We start from the raw sequence: 22,438 nt of genomic DNA on the forward strand, positions 1-22,438 counted from the left end.
ATAAATTTGCATCCGCTCTTTAATTTTACGCACTACCTCATATCACTGCGGATAGATTAATAATATAGTCCCAATATAATAATATAGACAATCTCTTTCTGGCAGATTGTCATTTGGCAACACTGGATTGGCGCCCCTCCTGTTTTGTGTCAGCTTTTTCCCGAGGCCTATATATCTTGACAAGCTAATGATCCAATTATGTGTCTGTCTCAAAAATCAGCTTTTTTTAAACTCAAGGTTCTGTCAATCACAAAATTACCATATATGGCTTTAAAGGAACGGTTTGCCCAAAAATGAACATTTGCTGACAATATACTGGCTCTCGTGCTGTCTAAGATGTAGCATGTTTTTTCATCAAAACAGATACGGAGAAATTTAGCATCATTTGTTCATCAGTGCATCTGCAGTGGGTGGGCGCCGTCAGAATGAGAGTCCAAACTGCTGATAAAAACATCACAATAATACACAAATGATCCGCAGGACTCCAGGCCAGTCACTTCCAGTCCAATTATCCATAAATTATCCAAAAGGAAAAAAGGAAAAAAAATCCATCCCATATCTCACATCAAAATCCAGATACGTCACGTGGAGTGTTGTTTTTATCAGCTGTTTAAACAGTTCGAAGCATTCATTTTCACGGCACCCATTCACTGGTGAACAAGCGATATATTTTAATGAAGAAACAAGCACTTCTAGATCTTGGGTGGCTTTACATTTTCATGTTTAGTTCATATGTCATATGTCTAAATTAGACATCCCCTTAAGTGAAACCGAAGCCCTTATTTTAAATATTAATCGTTATTTCTCATCAGTTTTGGATATGAATTGTGAATCGTGTTTTGTGCTCAAAAGGTGCTCAAATCAGCACTTTTTTAATGTAAGGTGTGCTGTTCATTTTCCGTGATATCATACTCACACTTTTGTTTCGAGTCAGTAAGAAACACCTTGCATCACCAGCCGGAACACTATAGTAACAACTTATGCAACTACTTTGGCACTAAGAGTAACTCCCAGAAACATTTTGCATAAGTAAGCAAGCCTGCAAATGATCCATGGGTAGCAAACTGACCCAGCATCACCAGACTCAGACATCCCAAAGGGCTGCATGAGTGGCAGCATGGCATCACCCTCTGTCCATTTAAGATGACAGAGGCAACTCTACAGCCAGGGGAAATTATGCAAATGTTATATTCCCATAAGTGAACCTTGTCATATTTGAATGTCAATGCTGATGTATTACCTCCTGGAGAATTGGAACGCAATCATGCTAAGAAGCTATGCTATCCGGATGGTACATTTTACTGCTGTTTAATGAATGTTCATGGCTTTATTTGGATTATTGATTATTTAAATCTCAGTGTCTGGCATTACTAAATACCGCAGTGATATTTTATATGATTCACTCTCGGTTTAGCTGAGAGGCAATGCGATCGGCGTACATTAGAACGATAGCTCCTTTACTGTACACTCAAGGTCTAGTAGCTATATGAAATCATTCGATCTGTCTCTTTAGTCAGCAGAATCAACATTCAAGAATCAGCATCCTAGATAGCAATCCATATTTTTGCAATGCGCATTCAATTACGTGCATTTATGGTAATTAATAAATGATCCGTGTGAACGCAAATTCTATAAAGGAGACTGTGCTAAAGCCCATGTTGCTAAAAACAAGCTCCGTTTAAACGCTACTGTCAGGCTTACATAGATTAACACAAATGCAGAGAACAGAACTCTGCGTGACTAACAAACAATGCAGTCATGCTGGAGGCGGTTGTGTACATGAATCTCATTTCTAGTAATACACTGCACTAATGGCATTTACATCTGTTCATTTAGTACAGCTTTTATCCGAAGTAATTTGTAAACAAGCAGGCTAGTGGTACAAGCGCAAGGGATTCATGTAATACGTTTGATAACCACATTTTTTATTTCTATCGCGTAACAGGACTTTTTAAAGGGTTGCACTGCTGCAGATAACTTTATAAAACAGCGACCCCGGCAGGACTCGAACCTGCAATCTTCTGATCCGAAGTCAGACGCCTTATCCATTAGGCCACGAGGTCTGCGTTAAAAGCGACTACTTCCTGTCACGTGACTGTAATTACTCTTTACGTTACATATAGGTCTCGGTGCAACTTGCGATCATAGATGGCCAATGACGCTTTTGGGATCCTCATCCATCCCTAATCGATTTCTGAACGAACTGTTCGTGCAGATTTAAAAAGACTCGACTCGACGATTCGGACAAACGAGAGTCGACTCGCCGGCCTCGTGGCCTAATGGATAAGGCGTCTGACTTCGGATCAGAAGATTGCAGGTTCGAGTCCTGCCGGGGTCGCTGTTTTAAGAGGGTCAGTTCGCTAGGACCAAGTTTAGACAGCCCCGACCTATACAAAGCCACAGCTAAGTAAGTAAATGAATCATCGCGATTGAACCGAATAATTCACGGAGTTGATTCATTCAGGAATGAAACACCTTCGAAATGCAGAATAGTGCTGTGGATTTGTTTGGAGAAGTTTTATGTTGTTGAAATGGAGCACAAACAAAAAAATGTGGTGTCTAAAATGTCTATTAATTGCCGTCTTGTTCATGCAAACGTTGTAAAAAAAAAAAGAAAAGAAAAGAAGAACTAAATCAATATCACGTGTAAAAAAAAGTGACACTCACAATTGATTAACTAGGCTATATGAAGTGGTATAAATGCATTTTGTGCATCCATGTCTCGAATTTTAAATAATTAATAATGAACTAATATAGTATGATTATTTAATTAGAAAAATTAATATAATATACATTTTCTAATTAATTAATAAAAGTCCTTTTGAAGTAAATTCAAAGCTTTTTGTTTATAGGGACAGACACATTTAATCTCTCTCTCTCTTCCTCTCTCAAAATGGACATATTTGAGAAAAAATTTCATAAAACAGCTGACTGACATTAAATGATTTGCAGCTTCCATCTCATCAGTGACCGGTAAACCCCGCCTCCTTTTATTTGATTGTCCCCCTCGATGTCTAAATGAACAAAACCTTAACTCAGTAATACATATATTCTTATGATATCTCTACATCTGCACTGATCCTGTCTGCGTCGACGGCTGTTTATTTATTTAGTTATTGCCATGTCTTGTTCGTTCTTCAGAGTCTAACTGTACAATGCATAACGCACAAGTATTGCAACATGCAATTTGTGCACAATCGTGTCTATGCAACAGCGGGGTGTGTCGTTGAAGACACTGAGGACTATTCAGGACTTACATTACATTTACAGGATTTAATATCTGTATATAATTTATTGCACAGACGTTCAAATATCTTCCTCTTTCTTGTTGTTTAGAACAACATCTACTTTGGACTCCACCATTAATCTAAACAACGGCAGCTACCATAAATATCCGTGTCTCCTCAAATGAATAACCACTAATTGATGTTGCGGCGACGCAATATATTTCTAATCAATTTAATGCCTCTCTTTAAAGTAGAAAAATACCAACTCAGCACTTTAGCGAACATTAGACTTACCAAAACACATTAGAGAGGGAAAGATTAACTTACTACAAATATATTTCACCTAACATAACCTAATAGAGCCACAGACGTACTGATGCAGTCAATAGCATGCAAAACACTCACATTAATGGATTTTATCAGATTGAAAAATGCTGATAAGGGCTGTTTCGGTTACTGGAAACCATTTGTCTCCAGAATAATTCGAGAGCTACGATCATTAGTGTGAAAATGTGTCTCATAATTGTATTAAACCGTACGCCCTCCATATGAAGCTTCCAGTTTTGTGTACGACAAAGGGCTTGCGTGAGATCCTCAGATTTGTCTCTGTACCTGGTCCGGATAGATTTATTGCTCTGTTAGGTGTTTTTAATGGCCTCTGGTGGTAAACAGGACCCAAGAAAAGAGATGTTCTCAAATTTAGCAATTTAGCAATACTGCACTTTTTACTTTTTACTTTTCTTTTTTAGATTTTATGAGACAATTGCGGTTAGCAGAACAATTAAGCAGGCTAAGGTTTTCAATAAAGAATGCAGATTTCTTACCCCAAGAAACATCCTATAAAAATGACCCTGCCCTATAAAAAGCTGCTGCACGTTGTAGTTTTGGTTGTATTGCTGTTATCTGTCTTCTGTATTTTTTTGGCCATTAAAATATAGTTTAAAAAAGTTCGGTAGCCTTGGAAAAACTGTTATTGCTGAGGGCGTTCGGGGAAAAAGCCTACAACACAGTTTTGTACTTAATCTATCACCGTTAGTATTGGCCGGTTAGGGATTCGTGGTACATGAGTGATACAAAAATGGACAAGGTGATTAATTGTGTGGCTTGTTGAGAAGAGGTGTGACAACAAGTGGCCTGAATTTCACCTCATATGAAAAAAAAAAGACCAGAATTGAAGGAAGAGACACTGGACAAAAACCTACTGCTCACGACAACTTATTTAGTAATACGTGTTTTCTTGTCAATAATACAGCTTCTGATATTTTGGAAGCGACTGATCCAACGCGGTCTCATGACCGATTCGTACGTATTTTAATTTGTGCTGATTCGTACGACCTCACTCGTACGATTGGTCTAAAACGGGTAGGTTTTGGGGAGGGGTTAAAGCGTAGGTCATTCGTACGAATTCTTACGAATTGGCAACTCGCTAAAATGAATTCGCACGAGTGAGCTCATGGGAATTAGCCGCTCCGTGAAATATGTACGAACTGCCACGGGATCCTGTTGACTGATCATAGGCTTCTCTGATCTGAGCTTACGCACCTCAGCTTTTGAGTGAACATCACGTTTGAGTGAACATTGACCAAAATCATTTTCATTTGAAAACCGAGGTGCATATAAGCTCAGATAAATGAGACCTGCAATCAAAGACCTTTACTAATTGAAGGAAATAAAAGGATAGCAGCATAATGAGAGATTTACAAGTAAAAGTAAGCTAAAAAGTCAATATGGCAAGAAAAGTATTTTTAGTGTATATCATTTATTTACATACTTATTACAGATATATCACAAAAACGTATGGGTTCTTCAACGTGAGCTCAACTAAAGGTCCTTATCTTTTGAATACTGAGTAATCCACTATTTTGCAGAAAAAAAATCACAATTAATACTTTATTTTTATACAGATTATGTTTCATACCACCAAAACACTTGCATAAAGCATAACCGTTTACATGGCTGTAACTCAAGATATATCAATATCCTTTAAGACTCGGGTTCTTAACACACGTTTCCTTTTGTACCCTAATTTTAAGACCCTGCATGGTTCAATCCCGAGGAATATGGCGATCTAAATGTGGCTCGGTTTGCAAACTGTTGAATGCCACCCGCATTTTCAAACACCCTGCTTTCTGCATTAAACACAATTAAGGTGCATATAATTCACGCACTATTTGCGGTTCTTTTTGTCTTCGGCATTAAATCATCACTCACGGTTTCGAGAAAAAAAAGGAAAAAGAAAGAAAAGAAAGAAATCTGCATCTGACAATCATTAAGATCTTGTCATTCTGGGCTATCAAGCTGTGAACGACTCAGTCCCTGAAAATCCCTGTACTTTCGTAGTCTGCCATCTATCTTCCTCAAGACTTTGGGATGAGCAAACAGTTTATACTGTCATCTTACTGTACCGTCATCTATCATCTCGCGTCTTAACGTTGCAGACCAGCACAACTCAACCTTCACTGTCTCTTACATAAGGACATGTCCGTGAGTTTTCTTGCTGGAAAGGTTTTTGATAAATGAAAGCCACAGTGAAAGTCCATTTTGGTTTAAGTCCATTTTTAATACCGTAATTACTTCATCGCGTTGCGCTCGTGGGACACTTTGTTGTTTTATGAATTAGTTTAATGCATGTAACATTGCATTAATTGCCTCATCTCTGCTCTTTGTGCTTTAGTTGGCTAATAAAATGACATATAAAATGAAAGGTCTTTGAACAACCATAATGACCTCACTAATAGGTACGCAGCACTTTACAAGCGTAATCCACAGAGCTAACTGTTAGTACAGCTAATAGCTTGACGTAGGCTTTAATTAAACTCTAGGTGAGCACAAAAAATGGATCGCTTTGCTTATCTATCGGTTCCTTCATCTTCAATAATTTACATTAATCAAGTCTCTCATGTATGTGCATTGTAAATAATGGCTGCCTTGATGGATATTACGATCTGTGTTTAATGCTTAGTGACCTCGTATCTATGAAACGTCATGTCTGGTGTTTGTGTAGATAAAATTAGGTGGCAAAATTAGGCCTTAGGTTTTAAATTCTGTCCCAGACTAGCAGAACGCACTGTTTGTTGTTGCATATATCCGCCGTCAATCACACCGGGATCAGTTCATAAGACGTTTGATAGCAGTCCTTATTAAATAATTACCTCACTTGAAATGCAACCAACCTTTCTCGCAGCAGCACGCAAGCCTTCCTAGTCTTTTTTTGAAATAAACCGAGAATTACTGATTCTAGGCATTGCCCGTGGATCAAAGCTAATGAGCGAATTGAATAGTGAGAATTTGATTTGATTGTTCTACCTTTGTTGAAGCTCTGAATTATAATTGCATCACGGCTCTGCAGCGCTCTTGTTGTCCTTAAATCCCCTCATTTTGAAGCAAGAATTAATCAGAGTAATATTCAGATGTGAAATGTCTAAAATCGATCACAAAACAAACGACTGTTTTAAATGTTTATCTATTTTAAGTTGAAAGTTAATATGAATGACGTATTCTTGTCGGACTGGATGGCTGGAAGATGTGATATAAGATTCGATCGCGGCTGTGAGCCAGTAATGACATTTAAAACTGGACTGAATTGAATGGTTTGATTATTAAAATGTGTCATGAACATTGATTCGTTAAAGTCCAGTTAAAGGCCATTTCTGGCTTACCTGTTGATTTTGGTAGAAGAGTGATGATGCAAAACGACATGTTCTGCATCATCCAATAGACTTTTGCTGACAAATAAACAGTGATATCTGGGTGCAGGTAACATATTGATTGTAACTTAGTTAAACATCACATTTGTGTTTCACCGCAAAAGTAAGAGAACTTTCTTCTCCTGCAATCTATTCTTCATGCAATCCAGAATTTAAAGGGACAGTTCACCTAAAAATTGTCGCTGATTACTTGTTCATCTTTGGAATCACGTTTTTGGATTTATCCCGAGCGATTCCTGATCCTCCTATAGACAGCGATTGCATGAACGGTCTGTTTGAGCTGGTTTGTGATTTAAGCATTTCACTTTTGGTGTGAACCTTCTTTTACAGTTGGGAAAAATATTGTTTTATTGTATTTAAATGTTAAAGCATTTAAGTTATGTTAGATAACTTATTTCCAATAAGCAAAATGATTCTATTATTTGAAGTACAGTGGGCTAATTTGTTCAGCGTAACGATTTTATATATATTTAACATTTTTGAAATATTACTATTGCACCGGTACGAATGTTTCATATAGGCTGCGCCGATATAAGAGGGCATATGAGAGCGAAAGAAGATGTAAAAAATATTACACTTGCCCTCTGTTTTCTCTGCTGGTCATTAGATATTTAGCCGAGTAAGGTGTATGTGAATATGGATATATGGTAATCTTCTCTTGGTCCGGATGGCACATAAAGTATTCAGTATTTTTCCCAGCACAAAATGTGCTGCTTCTTTGACCGTATAGTGACACAGGTTGATTTCTGTCTGCTCAGCACTTCAATAATATTTCCATTCAATGCTTTGACACTTAAGACCCGCAGTTTGCCTTCAACCAGGCGTTTCCACCACGGATGAGACCTCAGCCTGTATAAAGTAAGGCTTTATTCTCTGCGGCCTCTGCCTGGCATACGATGTTACCTCTATATGAAACCAAAAAAAAGCATAGTGGCACCAAACATGGACATGCGCTTAATTATGTTCTCTGTTAATAAAATTCACCAGATAATCAGGGCAAATAGCCATGCTGTTTTACACAGTGCAGTATTTCTCGACGAGTGAATCGAGTTTTAAAGATGACTCATTTCTGGAGACATCAAAAATGGACCGGAGTGGCTGCTTCCGCTCTTTTATGTCAGCTGATTGTATCTTCACGGCAAATGGAGTGACAATATTTCCCTTTCATCATGGTGGCTTGAGCGTCAGGAAGTTGCTCAATGCCCCGCTTTGCCGGCAGACGCATTTTCGCAGTAACAGAGCAGAACTGAACGCTGTCCTTGGGGTGTCTTGAAGACAGTTTGTGAGTGTCAGGGGAAGAGTCGGTAGCGCTCTGACTACACTTGTTGACTGTCAAGGCCCCTGATATACCTGTGAATTTAAACACAAGCCTGGGCCTCTGACTCATCCGCATGTACAAGCCAGAGCATTCATTCAGTTAATGAACTACTGAAAAGCAATTCAGAATACATGTCGTACAACGTCCTTGATAATGATTATGTGGGTATGTATGTATGTATATATATATATATATATATATATATATATATATATATATATATATGTATGTATGTATTTCTCCAGGAGCATCATGTACTTTATATTTTTTGGTTAAGTCTGCAACATGGGAATATTATTTATGTATGCATTTGTTTTATATATTTATTTTTACATGGGAGCAAGGGTTCAAATCCTGGCCTTAAAATAAAAAACAAGCAAAATTGGGTGGATAGATAATAGAAAAAAATAATTTTAATAATTTTAGTACTAGCAATAATAATAATAATAATAAAACTTAAAACTAAGGACATTATTTAATATTATTAATTAGGAGTTGCATTCAAAATCCATATGATACATACGATAAAAATATCCGTTTTTATTTGTAGCTCATCTGCAATGTTTGCTATTTGGTAAAAAGCACCGTATTTTGGGATTTTCGGCTTAATAAATGATTTTTCAAATTTTTTTCTTCTGTAATAATGTAAAGTAACTAGCAAAGCAACATTTCTGCGCCTGACAAATACACTTCAGCGATGAGTCAAATTGTTTGCCGCTCCAGAATTTTACAATGACAAACATTTCAAATGCTCATTTATTCTGGACCGTGAGTTATTTTTCCACCACAATGAAAAAAAAAAAAAACATTTTAGGAATGAGATCACTCTAAACTTGCTAACGGGACTAATCATTGCTATCATGTTATACGTTATAAATGACTGCATAAGGTTATAAACATACAATGGTGAAGCATAGAGGAAAGAGACTACATTCGGCCTGATTTCAACTCGAAAAGGACATAATTATCATACAAGATGGTGTTAAACATCAATTCTGAAGATTGCAGCTTTGAGGCTGCCACAGTAATAATTATAAAGACTACTATCTCAAATTATGATAATATAACATTATAAATAGGTCCAAAAAAATAATAGATACATGTGTATTGTGAGAGTGCAGTAATTATTCTCTAAATGTAATGTTCTTCCATACGATGTGCTCCAATATTTCTCAGCATGCACATTTGCTCACCCACATAATGCAGAAGCAATTATGATAACATTTCCACTTTTATGATAAAACTATAAATAATTTGAAAAGCTTTGTGAGATGGATGCTTTTATTCAGCGTAATTAGTACAGAGGAGACCATGCAGGGCAAGCTGTCAAAAGGCTCTCAGTAACTATAAAGTATACGTACGTGAATGAATTATTATGAAAAAAATAAACATATAAGAAAACCCCGTATTAAATAATACAATTATATTGTGTATATATATTCAGTACCATAAATAATTACAATTTCTCCAAATTGCTACTGCGGCTGTAAACAGATAAAGCAATAAAATCGGAAAAGACCGCAAGAAAAGAAAAGAATCAGCTATTTCACCGAATATACGAACTGTTACAAAGAATTTATTTCATTATTATAAAGTTGTTATCTTTTGTCTTTTTATTGTTTTGTACTATTTCACCATGCACAATTTATTTTAAAATTAAAAAAAAAAAAACACAATAAGTAGACTACACCTTCCATTTATGATCAGTTTCCCATTGTGACAACCTATATACAGTGACATTACGCTATGCATGCTATCATTATGTTTAATGAACTGTAACTTTTTACCTGTGGAACATGATGGAAATGGCTTTTGGCCCCCCGTACTCCCCCATGTCAATTATTGGAGTGGATTTAAATGCATACTAATGCGTAAACATGTTTTGCAGCTTAATGTTTCAGCTAAGTTCACAGTGGGTAATGTGGTTATGCATAATTGAAACAGAGTCGTAATGCATCATTATGCAGATATCGCAGACTGAGATTTGAGACCTTTTTCTTTCTGCGTCTCTCCCTCTGTCTTTACCTTTCCTAAAGTGCAAGTGCAACAGAAAGGTGACAGAAAACATCATTCACACATGGTCTCCAGCTAACACAGATGCTCTCACCTTTATCACCCCTCTCTCTCACACACACACGCGTCTCCTCTCACATATCTTTCTTTACTGCTGTTGATCAGAAGCTTCTTCGCTTGCGCACTACTCTCTCTGCCGTTGTGTGACACACACAATAACTGAGATGGCACTTTCATCCCACATTATTTCCCCTTACTGACAAAAAACACCTGCGCTTCATGTTCTTCAGACAGTTTTTTATTTCAAAATGTGTCTCACAGAACATGAAACTGGGATTGTAAATAACACCATCTTCACCGGCAACAGCATCGTGATAGTAGATATCATTTTAATAGGCGTCATTAGGAATATGCACATTTATAAAGGTAGTAAGATTTCAGATTTTGCTCATGTAGAACTTGCCAAGACAACGCAAGTGGTTGCAAGTGAGATTGGCTGATTTTTTTGTTATTTATTTTGAATTTTTTTTTTAAACTACTCTGGGGGAGTTGAGAAACATTACTATTTTAAGTAAATTTATTGTGTAAAATTAATTTTCAGCATCATTACTCTGGTCTTCAGTATCACATGATTCATGAGAAATCATTCCGATATATTGATATCTTATTATTCTCATTATAAGCTGAAAACAGCCTAATATTTTGTGGCATTTTATTTCAGACTTCTTTGAAAACTAATGTCCAAAAGAACAACAATTAATTTGAAATATATAGTATTTTTATAATTTTTGTATTTTTAACTTTTTGTATTTTTCACTGCTTTAACTTCATTTTAAATAAAATTTTAAATCATTTTAAAAGTTTTTCAATTTTCTTTTTTTTATAATTCTTTTTATTTTGTTTTATGTAAAGCCCTTTGAATTAGAATTGTATATGAAATGTGTCATATAAATAAATTTGCCTTGCCTTTTTGCGAATGTTTAAGTCTTTACTTCCACTTTTGTTTATTGCATCCTTGCTGAATTGAAGTATAATTGTTTTATGAATGGTATAATGTGAATGTAACGACAACCCAAATCCAATAGACTTAAATTGCCATCGCTTTGCCTGCAAAATTAACAGCAAACCTTAAAGGAATACTCCACTTTTTTTAGAAATAGACTCCCCCAGAGTTTTACAGTTTTTTGAATCCATTCAGCCGATCTCCGGGTCTGGCGAAAGCACTTTTAGCATAGCTTAGCATAAATCATTGAATCCAATTAGACCAGTAGCATCGTGTTCGAAAAGGATATTTTTCCCATTTAAAACTTGACTCTGCCGTAGTTATATTGTGTAATATCGAAACTGGTCTAATTGGATTCAGTGATCTTTTAGCCATGCTAAAAGCCAGCGGAGGTCGACTGAATGGATTCAAAAATGGTAAAACTCAACTTATTAACTCTGGGGGAGTTGGAGAATGAGCCTAGTTACTTTAACTGAAAACAACACACACACACACACACACACATTTTGGCGTATATTTATAATGTATGGACCTTTGATTAAGAATCAAAAAAGGAGTGAGCATATACGTCAGTTTGACGCACCATACAGTTCCACCGATAAAAGTACAGATTAATGTTATGAATATGTGAAATGACAAGAGCTGAAAACTTTGATTAGCGTTAATGTAGCGGCGTGTCTCTCTCCGGAGCATTGCACTGCGCTCCGCTCGGTGAGCTGGACGTCTGCCCTCTTGGCCAGCCGCCTAGATCGCCCAACTCAAAGTCTCAGGCCCAAAGTTCAAATCCACCTTGGAGCTACAGCACGATCCAACCCATTAATTATTCTAAATTAATTATGGCATAATGATTGCAAAATCGTGCTGGCTTATGACTGAAAACCGGGGTACCTCGTAGTTTTTATTCTCAAGGGAATCTTAAAGGAATAGGCCGTGCCATTTTTCAATCTGACGAATTCTCAATGCATCGCGTTTTCGAGCAGCGCAGCCTCCGGCTTCACAGTTCACATTTATAAAATAACTTATAGCTTATCAACTGTATGCACTTCTCAGATCTTCTGTTGTTGATGTCAGGAGGCAGTGCGTTCAATCGCTGGTATTTTGGAACAAATTCATCTGTCTCTTGGCTATTATTAGTAATGCATTATTTGGCTCAGTGTTTGTTCTGTATGTAAGGCTAGTAAGTCATATTTCTGTTCTTTTAGCATTTATGTAATTGTGCTATTCATCCTTTGTTATGGTAATGTAATATTTAAGGTTTAGCTTCAAGGACATTTCTGGTACTTTTGCGTCTGTAATTCTGGTCCTGTCATTATGGGTGCGCAGCGTACAGTACGTTGGTTGTTGGCCAATATTATATAGGTTTTTTCATAAATATTTGATATCGTCTGAATTAAGTACGCCAATGCACCCTAATTTATAATAGTGGTACTAAATTGATTCAAAATCCATTTTTCATTCTGCACATATCTGAACAGAAATCTTATTTTACTCTATTCCTGTTCTAATCTATCTATCTATAGCACATTGTATATATTTTTTCATTTTAATTTTCTATTTTTGTTTATTTATATCAACATGCGTGTATTTTTATTCTCGTCTTATTTTTTATCGTCTCTTTGTTGTTGTCTCTGTACTGGAAGCTTATGACATTAAAACAAATTACTTGTTTGCACAAGCATTCTTGGCAAAAAAAGCTCTTTCTGACTTTTTAATTCACTAACAGAACTGCTTTTTCAGTTGTTCTACTTTAAAAGTTTAATTGAATATGCTCATTTCCAATTGTTTGTAAAATTTACTAGTAATATTTATGTTAAAATTGTTCCAATACCATATTTTTCAACAACAACAACAATAATAAAACACCAACATAAAGTTTTTTTATTTCGATTGCAGGCTTCCCAATCACCTAAGCGTGTTAAAAAAGGATAAAACTTCCTTTTAGTTTTTAAAGATCGTCTAACCTTATTCAGAAGAATTAAGCATATGACGGATATAATTTGCAAACTTTTTGTGTGTTATTTTGTTGGTCGTTAGCATGTCATTATTTTCATATTCTGGCATCCAAGTCATCCACTTGAAAGAAAATCAAAATGCATCCCATCAAACTGTTAATAAAGAACATAGGCCTGAACTCATATGATGCAATTAAATGTCTGAATTGCTGATGATGTATGAAATGTCTGAATTTTTGACGATGGTATAATAATGAGTAATGCGCTGTTGTTGGACAGCTTTTGAAGCTTTGAGAGTTTTTCTACCTTTCAACTCACTCTTTCCAACTTGTCCTTGAACCGTATTTTCAGACAAGATCAAACAACCATCAGGATCCAGGATAAAGGTTCGTCTTGAGCGTCTTTGATGTGAGAAGAAATAATGAAACTAATGGCACCTTTCCTTGTGTAAGCAGTAAGTACGAATATTCCTTACCTGCATTGCAAATTCAACCCGCCTTAGGACGTTTCGGTCCTGCTTTAATTTTCTGGAGGAAGAAATCTAATTAAATCACAACCACGTAATTTATGAATATTCGTTTGCGATTTGTTTGGACTTGTGGCAAGCTTATGGTTAATTTGGGGCAAAATGTTTCAGAGATGTTGCCTTAAGGAAAAAAAACCCTACATATATAGACATGAACAAATGGTGTCATTTCTGGGTGAAGCTGTCTTCGCAGCCGTTCTCGTTCAATTAACTTCAGACTGTCTTAAATGACACATATCTAAACTCATTTGAAAACTGACACAGATGCTGTTTTCAAATGCCATTTGCCTCCTCCTGGGGATGTTGCATATTGTGTTTCTCTCTCGACATCCTCACAGTGAGAAGGGCAACAAATTAAGTCTAACTTTTTCATTGCGACAAAGCTTGTAGGTGACCTTTAGTTGACACGAATGTCGCCAGGTGCTGATCCGCTGCACTTCTGAGAAGTACCACGGCTTTCTATTTATTACCCTTAACCGGGCCTGCTTCCAATTAACAGTTTAGCCACTGACAGAATTTAATTGGTGGTTTAAGAAGGTTTTAAAAAGCAGCAAATGTACACGACTGTTCAAAAGTAGCGCGCTCTACTCTATTCTCCTCACTGGATGCAAAGTCTGTAATTAGCAACGAACAAACTATATTGTCAACTGTCACGGATTACGTTCCATCAAGAAGAAAAAAAAACACAGCTTTTGTAAATTATGCCCTAAAGTGATGAAATAATTACCAGTGCATATTAGGGAAGGCATGTAGTTCACTAAATCAAGTGTGTTTTTATTATTGCAATATTTAATATTACTTCAATCAATATTATTAAAACAATATTTTATTAATTACTAATAAGTGATCGAAATGCATGTATTATTTTTTGCAGCAAAATTGTGAAGTACCGTTAAAACATTTCTTTTCCATTTGAATGACGTTTAAAAAAATCAAAATCAAATCAAATCAAATCAAATCAAATCAAATCAAATCAAATCAAATCAAATCAAAATCATTTACTAAATTTGAAAATTACTGTAAGGCAACTTAATATTTTTTGTGGAAGCCATATCATTTTTTCCAGCGTTTTTGATGAATGGTAAGTTCAAAAAACATTTATTCGAAACGGAAATCTTTCGCAACATTATAAATGTCTTTTTTTGACGCTTTTGATCAATTTAATACATCCTTGCGGAATACAATATTATATTCTTTGAATTCCTTCTTAAAATCTTAATGTCCCTAAACTTTAAAAATAATTTTATGCATTCTACTAAAAAAAAAAGAAAGAAAGAGCACTCGTACGTGCTCAGAAATCCAATCTGCAAATGCATTATTTGTAAAATGAGCGTCATAAAGAATAATATTTTAGCAAACACAACAGCGTCTTTCTCTCTGTAACACCGCAGTTGCATTGTTTCATCACAATTCATAATGTGCCAACTGTACTTCAGAGTGCCGTCTGGCTGAACAAAAGGGGTGTTATATAACTTCTTATCGCAGACACTAGTACGGTGACCTGAAAATCTCTGTCGCTGTGTTTCTCTCCTCACTTTTGATGAATCCATTTTTAATTAAGGGTGACAGTGTAAAGGTCCCCTGATACCATCTTTCCCTCACTCGCTCACTCTTTTGTTTTCTCTCTCTTCGCCAACAGCGGCATGAGCGCGTTCGTTCTCGCTTGTTTTATTAAGCTGCTGCCGTGACGATGGGGGGCGACGAGCCCCTTTGGTATTCTCTCGCTTGACCAGCTGATATACATGGAGACTCTGATTAAACACTGCGAGATACCTGATGATCTGAGACCCGTCTCCCGTGGGGCAGCCTGCTGGGAGAGTGAGCGTTTGATGAAGTTCCTGGTAGAGAGCGTGTGTAATCCCTCAAAAGTTGCCTGACCCGTGGGGATTTTGGGTTCTATAGAACAACACCTCCCTCCAACCCAACCAACGCTTTTGATGTAATACAAGGCACGGTGCTTCTCTAATGGATGTTTCATGAAAGTGGGTTTCGCTTCCATTAAGTTACTGCGTTTTTTTTTTTTCCGGAGAGCACGTCTCATCTAAAATAGCGCACTGTATCTTTTTTTTGGCACCTGTGAAAGAGACGAGAACAAAAGCCTATCAAAGTTCTTAGGGCAAACAAAAGCTCACCTCTGAAATGAGTTCAACAAAGCGAATCAACACATTCTGTGCACGTCGAGTGCTTCAGCAGCTCTGCGTCCACAGTGATGTTGTAATAATCTTCCGACTGAGGCGGTTTGATTCCTATTAGCAAATCACATATTTACCTTGCGCTACACATGGCGCTTTCCACGAAGTCAGGATCGTTTTTACACAGCTTTACCCATTAGAATGTATTGTTTGTTCTTCTTTTCCCTGGTTTTTTTTTCAGTAACCTTGGTAACATTTTTAAATGGTTGTGCTGCCATACAGAAAGGTTGAGTTCTTGAGGGTCACAAAAAATATATGGAATATTACATTATTTGCAATCAGGGACATTTGTGCTGTACCAGCTTGTGTGCACAAGAAAGTGGCATACTTTATTATTAAGGCGCCCCTATTAAAGGTTCATACTTTGGTTTTGGGAGTCCCAAACAACAGATTAACATGCATGCAAGGTCAAAAAACTCACTTAATTTTCTTATTATATGCATTTATTTTTACCTTATTTGTTCAGTGACAAACGATTCGTTCAACAATTTATTTCTCCAAACCCCTCCAGTGATTGGTCGATTTCATTTAAAGCAGTGTTTGTGAGCTTTTAATACTCCAAAATCAGCACCTAGTGGCATTTTAATTGGGACCAGTGTAAAAAGACCGTCAAGTGGGCGGCAATATGCTAATGTTTCATTCTGATGTCACCATGAAACGGCTTAGGACTCGTTTTAAAAACGACTCAATTCGATGATTCAGAGTCAACTCTTTTTTTTGAAAGACAATCACTTTATACATGGTGCACTTTCAGATTTAAAAATTTGCAGGATATTTTCATTCACTTTACCCTTGTGTTGTGTCACACACTACGTGTAAGGTTGGTTTTAAAAAAAAAAAATAAGCACTTTAATTATAGATTACAGATTAAAGATTTTAATTATAGTTTTATAATGCATTTTACCCAAATGTTGAACAAATCTCATAGTGAAAACAATTCACTTTTTACATAATAAATATATATATATATATATATATATATATATATATATATATATATATATATATATATATATATATATATATATATATATATATATGTCTTATCTGTTATCTGTATCTACATATAACAGCAGTTTGTGTAAAAGCATATCTAAATAGATACATATATTTTATATGTAAATGTATTATGGGTAACACTTTATTTTTATGGTCTCTTATGAACACTCTGTTGACAATAAGTAACGTTGCACCTACATGTCTTTCTTTAAAGTATAAGTAGACTGTATGATTATTATCTGCTAAATCTTTATTGTGATGATCTCCAAACAGACGTTCTACTGACTATAAGTAACTTTTCAAGAACATGTCAGCTTGCTCTAACCTCATCCCTACCAGTTTACTAATACTCTACTAACATATAATTAATTATTAATTATTTATAATTAATTATTAAATTATTATTAATTAATTATAATTAATAACCCACAATAACCTAGAGACTTTACCTTGTCTTACATGTTGTCAAAGTGTCTTTTTTGGTGTTTTTTTCTCGTTACCACACTGTGGTCCCTTAGGAGCGCAGTCTGGGTTTGGCTTTTTTTCTCGCCTCACCTCTCCTCATGTAATGCTGTACTTCTTTATTTCTGTCATCCCGTCATGTCTAGCCCCATCGTGTATCTGTATGGGGATGGGATGATGGCCCAAAGCATTTCACTACATGTCGTACTACGTACGTCTGTGTATGTGACGAATAAAATTTGATTTTGATTTGATTTGATTTGAACACTCATGAAAGCTAGTTGACATGTAGGTGAAAAGTTACTTATTGCTACTTATTGTTCCTTATTGCTGAATATCAGCATCAGCTGACGTCTGTATTGGACATTTATTTAAAATTGATATTAGACGTTGAATTTTGTTCATGTGACAAATTCTTGAATTTTAATTTAACAAAATATAAAAACATAAAAACAGTTTTTAAGTGTTCAATACAGCTGAGAAAGTCAAAATAATTTAAGGCGAAGGGATGGAACAGATACATGTGCTAATTTTCAATTTATGTTAATTTTATTCTAAGCATTTAGTTTAATTCTAATTCATCCTACATTATTTCTCTGAAGAATATAGAATTTATGTCTTAAATAATTTATGGGACATCGATTTGAATCTAATTTGTGTTAAATGCCACATAACAAACAATACCTGCAACGCGTTGTCTGCTTACTCAATAAGAATTCAAATTACAGTTCAGTTGAATCAATAAAGGTCTCGATTATTAAAAGGTGAGGTCTTTGTTAACTTTATGCCATGCGATTTACCAAATCCATTACATGTTGGTAAAGGAACACAATGCTGCCGTTTTACCTGAGGTTTAAAATCTGGAGCCATTGTGGATGGAGAAGATCCAAGAGATTGATTAGATGGCCTCTCGGTCCAGAGAGGATGGCAGTTTAAAATGACAGCCAGTCCTCAAACAGGTGATTAGGAGGATAATGTGTAAGCCGTAAGACTGCCACATTAAATACAGAGTAAAATAATATATGGCAGCATTTATGTTCACAGAAAGACAAAGGCTGTATATGTGTCTTATGATCAGCAGGGGGCTGACAGGTGGATAGAAACTAAAAATCAGGCAGGGAATTATCTTTCTTTGAAGATGCTGGAAGCAGTTAACGTTTGGAAGTGAAAAAAGATTTTGTTGTCTATCTATCTATCTATCTATCTATCTATCTATCTATCGATCTGTCTGTCTGTCTGTCTGTCTGTCTGATCTATCTATCTATCTATCTATCTATCTGTCTGTCTATCTGTCTAACTGTCTATCTATCTGTCTATCTATCTATCTATCTATCTGTCTATCTATCTATCTATCTATCTATCTATCTATCTATCTATCTATCTATCTATCTATCTATCCTCCATCTATCTATCTATGTCTATCTATCTATCTATCTATCTATCTATCTATCTATCTATCTATCTATCTATCTATCTATCTATCTATCTATCTATCTATCTATCTATCTATCTATCTATCTATCTATCTAGTCTGTCTGTCTGTCTATCTATCTATCTATCTATCTATCTATCTATCTATCTATCTATCTATCTATCTATCTATCTATCTATCTATCTCATTTATAGTGGATTTAATCTATCTATCTATCTATCTATAAAATATTGCAGTCTGTCTATCTATCTATCTATCTATCTATCTATCTATCTATCTCAAAGAAGAATTCTATAAAAATTTGTCTCTCGTTAAAGAAGAATTCAAATTTGTCTCTCGTTTACGCTTTAGCACATAAAATTGCTTTTCTGAGTATTTTCTTTGAGCAGGACTCTCACAGGCATTACTAAAATATTTTCATGCAGTTAGGGGGAATGTCGTCCTGAAACAACTGTAAACAAACTGCAATTAAATATCCTAAATTGGACCGGAATCTGGGCTGAAATGTGCTGTTAAGTCATTGGTGTATGGTTCATTAGATAAGTGCAGTACTTTAATTAAATGACAGCTAAATGTGGGCTAGTTTTGGCTATGTTCACATCTCAGGCTCCTAATTACAATTTTCTCGTTGGTTTGTTTGTGAAGTTATTCACAGGACATCTTAAATGTTACTCAGATGCCCTCATAAAACACCCTCGTCTGGTATTTTCATTATGTCAACAAATTTAATGGTGATATTGTATTTTCCTTATTTGGATTACCATTTATCTTGTCACTTTCTCCAGCCACTGTTCAATGAAAGCCTCACAACTTAATGTACAATCAATATAAACAATTACATGCTTGCATCTTTCTGTATACTTTATACAGTACAGCTCATTATTATTTTATGTTTCATACAGAGGATAAATCAAGCGTGCGATATTAGCCAACGTAGAGCCACATCCATGGTGTGGGTTTTTAATAATCAGCCTTTACGCTCAATTCAACACCTAAAATTACATTTAGATATATAAAACAAAGATGTTTTGAGTTTCATTCACAATGTTCGAAATCGAGTGAAATGACAGACGCTTCATTGTATCTAAATTTCTTAAGACGCAATGATGTTTCCATGCTATATATAATACAAAACAATACGATATATGTATATCACTATGACCGCAAAATCATACTATACTATATAAATAAAGATATTTCTGACTCTAAACTGCAACTTCCTACTTTATTAACTTTCTAAAGGGTTAAATTAAAGGAACAGTTCAACCAGAAATAAAAATTCTGTCGTCATTTACTCACCCTCAAGTACTTCCAAACCCGTATGAAGATATTTTCTTAAGTTTGACAATTAGTTTTGGGTCGCCACTGGCTTCCATAGTAGGAAAACAATACTATGAAAGTCAATGGTGACCAAAAACAGCCTGGTTACAAACGTTTTCAAAATATCTTCCTTTGTGAAAGATAATTCATACAGGTTTGAAACTACTTGAGGGTGAGTAAATGATGACAGAATTTTCATTTTTGGGTGAACTATTCCTTTAAGTATAAAAGACCATCGAAAAACGCTTATAATAGCTAGATCTGGCAACACGGAGGCTTCGTCCGCACCCTTTCGACCCACTGCAGTTTGTTTCACAGTTGAGAGCTCATTCACTGAATGGTGCGGCCAGTATTGTCTTTCATTTCAAGTAACAGCAATTTGGCGTCCTAGAATCTGAATCTGAAAAACAATCGTGGTGAATCAGAAATCGCTGTGATTGTTTTGCTGCGAATCTTTTATCTGGGACAGCCGAAAATCACGCATTGTGCGTCTCTCTCTCCCAGCATCTCGTAGTGATCATTTTCACACCCTGAATTATACATGTCATGCAGATTTTCACATGAGGAGTTTAACAGCAAATTAGTCTCATTCACAGAACAAATTTTATTTCTGAACATGAAAAATCTATTGAAGTCCGGACTCCGGTGGCCTCATAGCTGGCTACAGGACTGCCTGGGTACCAGTTTTGAAATTGAGTTCTGTAAATGCATAACAAAAACGATAATTTAGTGGTTCACCCCCGTATTTAAATACAATGACTTACAGTTATGTGGCCTGTAACTGGTGGGATGCTATGATATGCTGACAGGCTTTAAAGCTGAAGTGAAAGTGAGTCCTGCCCTTGTTTCAGCAGTCAGTTTGACAGCTTCTCATAATTACCCTCGGGCACTCTGTCGCCTCAGGTGTGGCTCAAAAAAGTACTTATATTACGCAGCCTCCTGTTTATTCCTCATCAGCAATGATGCTGTAAATGACGCCTAAAACCTTTGGCAACCCTTGTTAATGCGGTCATAATATTGCATTTACCACTACGAAAGCTTTTTTTTATCGTTTGAATGACACTGTAACCTTGCATGAAACATTGTCGCTCCTTTTGAATTATCTGGATTTGTACTCGATTATTTAGCCATGCCGGGTGAATCGGAGAGTTACATTAAAAATCATATGTATTCCAATGAATGTCACAAAGACAAGGTCACAGCTCAAAATGAATAGAAGAAAAATGTTTTGCATGAAGCAAATAAATCTGAATGAATCTAGTGTTTGCTGATTGATTGCACGGCATTGCAGTATTATCATCATTTTTTTTTTTACATTTAAGCACATTTCCCCCCAAATTCTTTTTTCTCAGTGGTGATTCTCATTACTCTAATATGTTAACTCTTACTGTATTAGAGAAAATTTAATGCATTATATTAAAAGAACTGGGGCAACATGTGCTTAACTGAAACAAAATATGTTTTATTACACAGATTTTACATATTAATTCTAGTCTTGCTTATTTGATTGTATTTAGTTTTGACTGTATTTATACGATACGATATAATACTCCTCAAATCAATAACGAATCAGTGCTGGTTGCAGCCGCAGACGTCAGTTTTCCAGAATACAAAAAGGTCTTTGTGTAGAGAGTACTTCAATTGCTTGTGAGGCTTATTTTTGTACCTGGTTGTTTTTGCATTGATTGCTCTGAATTACTTCTCGGAAGGCAGTGCTTAAAAGATGTAATGATCAGGGCGAGAGGGTCTGACGGTCTTGCCCGTCCTTTTCTGGGATTTTAACAATAAAGAGCAGGTCACAACCGGTGATTCTTCCTGCATGCGCTTTGGTCAAGCTGTAGTTTTCAGACCGGCATCAGGGGGTGTGGATGGATTGGTGTAGTGTAAAAACAAGCCATCAAGGCTTGTGGCATTTTCAATTTAAAGGGACAGTTCACCCAAACTGGGGACCGGCGAATGAAAACAAAACAAATTCATATTCCAGGACGTCAGGATGCTTCAAACTTGAAATGCAAGACGATACTGACCATCATTCAGCTGGATGAGCTCTCGACTGTGAAAGCAAATTTTAGCATGTCAGGTAATGAATCACTCGGAAGGCAAACCTGAATACATTGTTGAACTGTTTACAGGAAAATGTGCAAGAAGGCTATATTTTACTAGTTGTATTTCACCCATGTCATTATGCAGCCTCTCTGGAGTTTAAAATTTATTAAAATATGCATTTTCCTTATTGAATTGTTTGTCTTGCTTGCTGTGTGTTTATATATAGTCTCAGCAAAAAAGG

General features: G+C 35.9%; 2 non-coding genes across 2 annotated transcripts; one reads left to right on the forward strand and one right to left on the reverse strand.

The window, feature by feature from the left end:
* Window positions 1–1,990: 1,990 nt before the first annotated feature.
* trnar-ucg lies at window positions 1,991–2,063 on the reverse strand. The gene has a single exon. It is a non-coding gene; the product is annotated as a tRNA-Arg (tRNA).
* Window positions 2,064–2,265: 202 nt separating this feature from the next.
* On the forward strand, window positions 2,266–2,338 carry trnar-ucg. The gene has a single exon. It is a non-coding gene; the product is annotated as a tRNA-Arg (tRNA).
* Window positions 2,339–22,438: the final 20,100 nt, after the last annotated feature.

This window comes from Puntigrus tetrazona, chromosome 7 (assembly GCF_018831695.1).
Source record: "Puntigrus tetrazona isolate hp1 chromosome 7, ASM1883169v1, whole genome shotgun sequence".
Lineage (NCBI taxonomy): Eukaryota > Metazoa > Chordata > Actinopteri > Cypriniformes > Cyprinidae > Puntigrus > Puntigrus tetrazona.